Below are 8,294 nucleotides of genomic sequence, written 5' to 3' on the forward strand. Positions count from 1 at the left end.
TACCACCTCCCTTTCCCTAACCCATTCCCTGGCTCCAGAGCACTTACACTGGCTGAAGATGAACTTCTTTATGCTCTCCCACTAACTAGAATACTTCAGGTACTCACTTGTGTTCTGAAGGAGACTCCTGTCTTGAGAGTTTTCTCTTTTCATTGACTTCCTAGGGAGGAGGGAAGGTTCTTTGTCAGAGGTGAGGAGACCCAAGGTCCATATGCTGTATGATATTTTAAAACCAAAAGTAGGCTTTCACAGAAATCTCAACTACTCCTGAACTAATTTCCCTTCACTACAGCTTCCAAAGCCCTCCTGTGAGTGATAGCTTATGATGAGAACGTCAGGTAAGAATATTAAGCACCCGCAAGAGTCATGAAGATTACCACAGGCCTGCAGACCTGGATCTTAAGGGGTAAAGTCTTAACTCTAGGCCAACTGATCCTCAAAACTATGGCCTACAGTCCTAACTTAGTTCTTGTTTTCAGGGATCTTTATTATCGATTACAATAGTTCTGAGTCACAATGACAAGTTAGGTGTTGGGATTGGGTAGTGGGATGGGTATTGCATTCAACAGGATCTCAGAAAATATTTCTGGGGAACAGGGGACAGGCTCAAGATATTTTGAATTTTGGGGATCTTTTGTTGTATCCACAAATGGAAACATTCATGCCAACCTAAAGATGGTGTTTCTTTTTCTTCCCCAATTAGCAGAGCTAGTTCCTACAGGTTGTCTGCGAGAGTGACCTAGAGCTAGGATTAATGTGGGGAGAGGGTAAAGGAATTTGTTGATGCAGGTATCTACCAGATCAAGAGCCAGTCTGAACTCAGAATGACTTCTGAGGGTGGCATCTTATTTTTAGATGTAACAGAGAACTGTGGCAGCAACCAGTACTAGAGAACTAAAAATTCAGGAGAGAAGGCAGAACTGTCCAAGGTGGACTGAGATCACAAGCCATCATATTCCCTGTAGCCATTTGCTCATTCTGGGCATGGGAGGAGGATTGAGCTTTGCCTAGGAAGAGGGTATCTGATGGGGTAAAGTGAACCAACAAAGCTCTTAGGTGGTGATAAGAGGGATGAGTTGAAAACTTGAGGGGCTTCAGATGCACAGTTAGTTTTTCCCAAAGGACACTTACTGAGGTCTGGACTGCATGGGAAGCTTAAGAGCTAGCACAAAATCTTATAAAAAGCAGAGTGAAATCTCCCAAAGTCTCATGGTGCTGAGGTCATGAAGACTAAACTAGAGCAGGGGGCTTGACTGACGCACATGATACCAAGACATTTGTCAAGTATTGGAGTGATGTGAGGTAGGACACAAAAGAACTATATTAAAAATTCCTGAAGGGCCAAATGGTTTCCAAACCCCTGCCTACCAAAACAAATCTCAAGAGTACTTATAGGAATACAAAAACATCCAGCATTCAACAAGGTAGACAGTCACAGGGTTTGACATCCAATCAAAAATTACGAGGAGGCTTCCATTTCTGGTCAAAATATCAGGGACTAGATTTACCCTCCCACCTAAAACAACTAATAATCCAGATAAAACGTAGAAAACAATGGTTTTTAGACATTAAAAACCAAGCAATGAAGGACAGTGATCCTTGAAACATGGGGAACAAATGAGGTGAACTCTTTAATTGCCCAAGTTGACTACCTTGAGAATTTCCAGCCTGGTGAACTGCCTGAGTTGAAGACTAGGAGCTAAGAGTCTGCAAAGACCAACATTGCTATCATGCACAGGGTAGACTACCAAGGAAGAGAGAGCTGCACAGAGAGGGTTTAATAATCTGTAGAGGGTTCCACTTGAGCATTCAGCAGAGTATTGACCAAGTCACGTGAGAAAAGAAACTTTTTAAGTCTGGATAAAGAACCAGCAGAAAGGATAGAGGGAACAATGCCCCAACCTCACACAGGGCCAGGAATAGTGCCTGTTCCTGCGAGCCTGGTAAGCGTCATAATTCACAGAATACTGAGTACAGTACTTGAGAGTCTTGCATTAGTAGTGGGGAAATATCAGCTCAAGACTAAACGCTTCTGGTAGGCAGAATAATGGCCCTGCAAAGATGTCTATGTCCTAATTCCTAAAATCTATGAATATGTTAGGTTACATGCCAAAGGAGAACTAAGGTTGCTGGTGGAATTAAGCTTATTAATCAGCTGACCTTGAGATGGGCAGTTAACCTTGGGTTATTAAGGCAGACCCAATCTAATAAGTGTAAGAGGGAGGTCAGAATAATATGATGTGAAAAGAACTTGACTTGTTGTTACTGGCTTTGAAGATGGAAAAAGAAGACCACAGCAAGGGAATATGGGTAGCCTATAGGAGCTAGAAGAGACAAGGAAATAGATTCTTCCATAGAGATTTCAGAAAGGAACACAGACATCTTTATTTTAGCCGAGTGAGACTCATTTTGGGCTTATAAACTACAGAACTGTAAAATAGTAAATTTGTGTTGTTTTAAGCCACTATGTTTGTTGTAATTTGTCACAGCAGCAATGAGAAACTAATACAACACTGCTATGGTCTCAGCTAACATCTTAAATGCAAGAGTCATAGGATTAAACCATTTCCAAGTAACTTAACTGCACCCCAGAACAATGCTCAAGTATATTTATAGGAAAAACAAAATATTCTGTAGCAAAAAAGACAAAATTCACAATGTCTGGCATCCCACAAAAAAATAGGCATTCAAAGAAACAGGAAGATCAAACCATAATGAGAAAAATCAATCAATCAATAGAAATTGACTCAGAGCTAACACAAAGGATAGAAATCGCAGACAATGGACATTGGAACAATTATTATACCTTTATTCCATATGTTCAAAAGTCTAGAGAAAAGACTGAATATGTTAAGTAAAGACAGGATATTAACAAAGACCCAAATTGAACTTTAGAGATGAAAACTACAAATCTTGAGAGGAAAAATACACTGTATGGGATAAGCATTAGATTAGACATTGCAAATGAAAGATTAAACTTGAAAACATAAAAATAGAAACTACACAAAATAAAAGAGTGAAAAGACACTTTTTAAAATGAACAACACATCAGTGAATTGTGGAAAAACTTTAAGTGGCATAATAATTGGAGTTCCCAAAAGAGATTGGAGGGGGGACAGAACAAATATTTGAAGAGTGGCAAAATTTTCCCAAATTTGATGGAAGCTATAAAGACGCAGATCCAAGTAGCTCAATGATCCAAGCACAAGAAACATGAAAGAAAACTAAACTAAGGCAAATCATAATTAAATCTCTCAAAGCGTGTTAAAGAGAAAATTGTAAAAGTAGTCTAATGGATATAAAGATTAGTTATATACAAAGAAACAAGGATAAAGGTGACAGCAGATTTGTCATCAGAAACAATGCAAGCTAGAACACAGTAAAGAACAACTAAAACCTTGGACATTATATATAAAATAAACATAAGAAGATACAGAAAGATAGAAAAAGGCAGACTGATTAGGGACCTCAGGACATAAGGAATGAGAAAGTGATGAGTTACCTGCTCTCTCCAGTCCATGGACCAGCAAAGGGGCAACCTAGCAAGACACAGAAGACATGTAGGGAACAGTAAGGAGGCACTTACCCCTCCCAGCTGGGGGTGAAGGATATCAATGGAGACCTGGTAGGGAGCTGGAACTCCCTTCCCTACCTGAATTAACAAGGACCCCCCTCTTGGGTGTCAGTGAGGCTGAGTGGGGAACCTGGACTTCTATCTCACTAACACCCTCATTTCCCCTGCTGGAGTTGTGTCAGAGGAAGCTAGTCAAAATGGTTTTAAATAAGATCCAGAGTCTCATGACATAATGCCCAAAATGTCCAGGTTTCAATCAAAAGTCTCTTATCATGCCAAGACCATGAAGAGTTCAACTCGAATGAAGAAAAAACGTATTACATGACAACAATAAATTGACACAGATGTTAGAATTATCTGACAAGGATTTTAAAGCAGCCGTCATAAACATGCTTCAGTGAGCAATTACTAACACATTCAAAACAAATGAAGACAGGAATCTCATCAAAGAAATAGAAAATCTCAGCCAAGAATAGATATAAAGAAGAACTAAATGGAAATTTTAGAACTGAAAAATACAATAACCAAAATAAAATCTCAACGGATTGACTAGACAGCAGAATGGAGGAAACAGAGGAAGGAACCAGTGAAATGGCAGATAGAACAATAGAATTTACCCAGTATGAACAAGAGAGGGAAAGCAGACTAAAAGGAAATAAACAGTGCCTCAGAGAACTGTAGGTCCATAACAAAAGATCTAACATGCCTGTCATTGGAGTCCCAGGAGAGAAGGAAGAGTGAGAGGCCCCCACTTGTGCTAAAGCCTAGTCTGCCTTCACAGTGCTTTAGAAGGTGAGTATGTGTGTATAAATGTATGATATGTATTTATATATGTGGCTATAGCGGCATGTTGAAGGCCGACATAACTGGTGGACAGTGTCCGTGAGAGGAAATGAAACTCTTTTTGGAGGCTATTAAAGTAAAATGTGTATAAATAAATAAAAAGATTTTCTTCACCTGCTTTGTTTCTCATTTCTGCGCCAGACTCCAGGCTGAGCGTGTAAAACAGGAAAGACAACCATTGTGAAGAAGCTCAGAGTCTAATGCTTGAAGTGTACATTTAAAAGACTAGCTTTGGCCTTCGTTGCCATTGTGGAAGGATCCCCAGTCTAAAACTCTAAGAGTGCTTCTTCAGTTTGCGTTGTCCTAGAATCAGCTGGAGATTATAGAAACTACCTGCTGGGCTCCAATCCCAAGAGATTTGGTGGATCTGGGGCCCTAGAATCCGCATTGTCTACATAAGCACCCCAGGTGATTCTGATGCAGGGGAGCTGCATTGTTTAAAACACATTGTTCTATAACATCGAACCAAAGTATGAGTAAATTTAGTTTAATTACAAACTTTAATTGAAATGTGTGTAAGGCATTCCATAAATGTTAACATAAAGATCTGAAAATATTCCTTGGGAAAAGTCCTTAGTTATGTCCTTTTGCCTTTCAGAATTAAAGCTATCTCTGCACATTAATATCCTAGAAGCAGTTAGAAAATTAAAACAAATAACAATAAGGACAAAAATTCAATCACTACCACCAACAACAGTAACAAAAAGACCCATCAGCAGACTCGTGCCTGAGGTAGAGACCAGCCCCACTTTCACAGCAGATGGAGTGACGTCAACATCTGCTCTTCCACTCGGTTCTTTCAGTATTTCCATGAGTGCCTGGCTGTCAACACGGAGGAACTCACTGGCGGAATGAGCAGAACAGATGAACAGTGAGCAGAACTCGTACCTATTACTTAAAGTGGCAAAATCTGAGGCCCTCTTGCCCTGTGGTTATTCAAGCAGCCCAGCGATTCTCCCTTCACCCCTGTGCCACCCAGGCTGGCAGGCATTGAAGAATATCATCCATAATCAATGAAGAACTCAAATATTGTTCCAAAAATTCATTTTATGTGCATAACTGTTATGAAAGTAACAACCTATGACATCATATAAATCTCAGATCTGGTCAGGATCTAGTCACAATTGACTTTTGAGGAAAAGCCTTAAAAGCCATTCTTGTATTTCACCCTTTGTGAAATTTCAAGAACTAGCTCCATGCCTTAATAAAAATAACTGCAAGAAAACATATCTTGGAGAGGAGGATTCTCCACTATTTAACTTTTTGTAAGTTATATTCTTTCCCTCTATGTGACAGAAACAGAGCCCATTCTTACAAATAACAAAAATCAGTCTGTGTGGCCACTAATGTCTTCCAATTTGCCATAATTCAAATAAGAACCATGTTAAGCCCTGTACAGAGAATAGGGTGAGAGTCCTAAAGAAAAGAATGGAAAGGAAGAAAGATGGCAGGTACCTAATGTAACACTTAAAACATGTGAAAAAACTCTCCTGACCTGTCCACCTAAGACAGACAGACAACCTGCAGAATTCATGCAGGGTTTACTATATCCTTCCGATCTTATTCCTGCTAAAGCGAATGAGCTGGACACTCACACTGGTTTTCTATTGCTGTCATAACAAGTCACCATCAAATAGCGGCTTTAAAGAACACAAATTTGTCGTCTTCCATTTCTGTAGGTTAGGAGTCTGACAGGGATCTCACTGGACGAAAACCAAGGTGTCAACAGGGACACCTTCTCTTCTGGAGGCTCTAGGGGATGATCAGCTGTTTCTTTGCCTTTTCCAGCTTTTAGAGGCCACCCACATTCCTTGGCTTCTGGCCCCTCCCACCATCTTGCAAACTAGCAGCAGCAGGTAGAGTCCTTCTCACATCGCATCATTCTGACCTCCTTTCTGCCTCTTCCATTTAAGACCCCATGTAATTCCATGGGGCCCACCTGGACAATCCAGGATGCTCTCCCCATCTCAAGGGCCTTAATGTAATCACATCTGCAAAGTCCGCTGTGCTATGTATGTAACATATTCACAGTTCTGGGGATTCGAACGGGGACATCCTAGGAGGGGGGCATTATTCTGCCTATCGCAACACTGTTAACTCAGGCGCCAACTAATATTGGAACTAAAAAAGTATCTTTTCTAATTTCAATATTTTAGTAAAATTAAGACACTACCTCAAAGAGCAATCTGGAACAGCAAATCAAGACGAAGCCACATTAGAACCCTAGAAGTGCTCCATGGATGACCAGGAGTAGTTGTTTTGTTTTCTTTCCAGATATGGTTTTGTTTCCAGGGAGTACAGAGGGTTCTGATGTCTCACCCGGCTTCCCCTGCTCTTTCTTTCCTCCTCTATGATGTGCACACCAAAACCCCAAACTCACAAACAGTATCTGGCACTGTCTGTGCTGCTTAGCAAGTAAAATACACAAACATTTTCTACCAAGAAGAGGAGAAAGATCTGTGAGTGGAGCCCTTTCCAGGGTCTCTTTTGGAGCAGCACAGTGAGGTTCCCTGGAGAGGGTCTGGGAATCTTTGACCCTCCCTCAGTGCCTGGATTGCAGCCCATAGATTTGGCAAAGCTGCTGTCTCTCCCTTTTCCCCCAGGCAACAGAAGTCAGCCTGGGCCCAGAGGGGACACAGAAGACACCCCCACAGAAGCTCAGAGAAAGCCAGCACTGTCCATCTCTGTAGTCCCAGTCATCCTTCCTTTGGAGGAGCTTTAGGAGAATAGAAATGGTCAAGGCTGACATGCTTCCAAAGAGGCATGACCACTCGCAAATGATCGGTTTTCAGCACAGACGTCCCAGGAATATCCACTCAGTTCCTGGGCGAGGGGCCTGGGGCTTCTGCACTCCCTGAAATGGTCAAGCAAAAGCTGTCCTTGGAAGTGGTACAGGGCTTTTTAAATACAAGCTTAAGGGTTTTCTTAATTCCTAGTTTTACCCTGACTGCAGCTGTTTTCTGTAAAGTCTCTATTCAGAATCTAGAATGACTGTTTCCAACTTTGATTTTAAAATAGGGCAGCCACAACCAATACAGAGTAATAGAAACTGCATCTACTCCTGCTGGAAACAACTAGAAACAAAACAAGACAACAACAAGAAAACTCAGACAAAATACACAAAATGAAGATTTTCAAAATACTGGACATCAGGCACATAGTGCAGTGATCCTTGAGAGATGAGAAACAAACAGGTGACAATTGCTCCAACTTACTGCCTTTGAGAGAGTTCCTTAGCAAGGCACAGGGAGGGGCAACTGAAGAGGAGCCCAGGGGACCTCTTTGAATTGAGGACAGTGAGCTGGGCATCCAGCGAGGCCAAGGTAGCAGGACAGAGTACCAGGGAGGTGAGAGCTGTGGAAAGTAAATGAGGGAGAACTGCAGGGGGCCCCTCCAGCATGCAGCCAGCAATGATCAGCATCCTTGTGAGGAAACTACCCAAGGTCAGGGGGGTCATTTGAAAGGAGTAGAGGGAACAGTGCCTGGCACTCACACAGGGCTGGGAAGAGCGCCGCCTACCAACAGACAGACTGAAAAAAACCCTCATAAATCATGGGGTAGGGGGTGGAAGGTGTGGCCTCAGTAGCAGGAACTAAAGAGTCTAGACTAAGCACTGCTCTGCACCACTTCACAAATCATAAAAGCAAGACCTCAAATGATTACAGCTTCCAAGTAATTTAAATGCATCCTTGAACCCAGCTCAAAATGTACAGGAATACAAAAATACCCAGAAACCAACAAGGTAAGATTCACAATGTCTGGCATTCCATCAAGGATTTCGAAGTATGCAGAGGCAGGGGAAATGACCCATACTTAGGAGACAAATCAGTCACTTGAAAGTGACCCTGAGCTGACATTAGATGTAAGAATCACCAGC

This window comes from Equus quagga, chromosome 13, assembly GCF_021613505.1.
Source record: "Equus quagga isolate Etosha38 chromosome 13, UCLA_HA_Equagga_1.0, whole genome shotgun sequence".
Lineage (NCBI taxonomy): Eukaryota > Metazoa > Chordata > Mammalia > Perissodactyla > Equidae > Equus > Equus quagga.